The sequence below is a fragment of the Chrysochloris asiatica genome, unplaced genomic scaffold (genome assembly GCF_000296735.1).
Source record: "Chrysochloris asiatica unplaced genomic scaffold, ChrAsi1.0 scaffold00249, whole genome shotgun sequence".
Lineage (NCBI taxonomy): Eukaryota > Metazoa > Chordata > Mammalia > Afrosoricida > Chrysochloridae > Chrysochloris > Chrysochloris asiatica.
The window spans coordinates 2,454,640-2,456,703 of NW_006408767.1; positions in this window are offsets into that span (position 1 = coordinate 2,454,640).

Here is a 2,064-nt window from a genome sequence, read left to right on the forward strand (position 1 = left end):
TAAAATTACAAGAACAGAGGATCTGGGAGGTCAGTCTATGATCAAAACAATTACAATGTGAAAGAAGGTAAACACAGAGGAACAGACATCCAGGTGGTGGGAAGGTCAGGTAGATTACAGGATAAAACAGACTGTCTTAAATGGAGGGAAGAGTTAATGGAATATAAGGTAACCACAACAGCGGGGTTAGGGTGAGGGATTTAGTTTGGGTGTTGGAGAGGACAATGCAAGAAGAGGGAGGATGTAGAAGAACAAGACAGATAGGGGAACACTGAGACAGGTTTGCATGGCCTTATTGGGACAGAGGTAAATAGTGATGCATACTCAACCTTGGAACAACAGGGCTCTATGATACAGGGATTTAGGCACAGCTTCAAAAGAGGAAATAATACTAAAACGCTTGACTGTCTTATGAATATTGGTTTCCCTTGACGACTATTGTAAAATAGGCACGTGAGTGGGATAGAAAGGAATGTTGGGAAACATGATTACAGAAAACTTGTAAGCACATCTTCAGCCTATAACTGATTGAAATACCTCAAAGGTATTCTACAACTTGCCCAGTGAAATAGGCCTCTTGCAAAGCCTTTGCAGAGTATCGGACCTTAGGTGGAATCCTGAGTTCCATCCAGAACCTCATGAGGTGGGACATTCCCACTAGCAAGGACAAATCAGACTAGCCTGGAACAGCTAGAGCAACAGAAGATACATCTTTAAAGGAAAGATCATCAGGAAAAACCCTCAACAAAAATGTCAGCATGATGAGCTACTACAAGAATAAGCAAGCTGTTCGCCAGGAAGCCATCAGGGCAAGCAATCAAGTTTCTTCAGGACAAACGCCCCTCTAAGACTGAAACTCAAAGGGAACACATAAACAGGCATGTAAACTTGCTGGCAACCACATTGATCTACTGGCCAGTGGAAGAGGGGGAAATGCAGCAATGAAGAAATGGGCTGAGTTCAACCACAGTCCATTGACTCTTGTTGACTTGGAGATGAGAGAGAGAATAGGAAGGGTTGGTTGGTCCAAAGTGTGGTGAGACCTGGGGACATTTGAGGCCATGGACAAGCACATAGCCACAGAGGGCTAGAGCTGAGAGTGTATCATCCAGCTAATATGAAGTGAGGGGAGATGTACAAGAACACCCAAACTTGCAGACAGTACTCATTTGACCTAGCCTCTAAAGCTGGATAATCAGAACTCAACTAGAGGAAGATAACACACACAAAAAACAGAAAAAAAAAATTTTGATAAAAGAAACAAGAGTAAATTGTTACAATTTGATGAACATGACCTATATCCCTGGAGGTAGTAACTCTAAATACCAACAGAGAGGGAAGGAGTCTTCACATGAAGTATCAGTGCTATCCCCTCTGTACACATGGTAGATAGGGATGGGAAACTTAGACATTGGCTACCTAAAATGAGGGGGCAATATAGGCATGAAGTGACTGGCTTATAAGGTTTCAAGAGAGAGTTTAGTTTAAGAGTATGGGGTGGGGGGCGGGGGGAGAAAGAGTCTCCATTGAACAGTTTTCATCTTGTCTAGATGGGTCTGGTGAAAAGAGATGGGGATAAGATTCGCATGATTCAATAGTGAATAATTGTTATCATGACTAATTGTTACTGTTACAATTGTAAAGGTAGAAGTTTTGTAACAAAAACAGGGGAGTGGTTAATCTTACAGTCCAGAAACAGAGGACCTTAGGACCATCAAGGGAGAAGAGCACAAGAAGAATGCAGGACCTTATCCAGAGAAGCAGTGATGCCAGAGACGGAACCAGAGATGGGGTCATGGAGAGTGGGAGCGGCTAAGAACTCTAGATTCATGGGAAGAGAGGGACTAAAAGCTGGTGGCCAGGAGGCTGACTTGCAGAATGTGCCCTTTGGAGATGTAAATTTTTATATATGCCTGAGTGGTGTTTTTTTTTTGTTTGTCTGTTTTGTTTTAAAAAAAAAAAAAGTTAAAGTGGATAGAGAGAAATATTGTTAACTGATGGTACATGGAGGGGATTATAATCATTGTAATGAAACAAGGTGTATGATTTGTTGAATGTAAAACT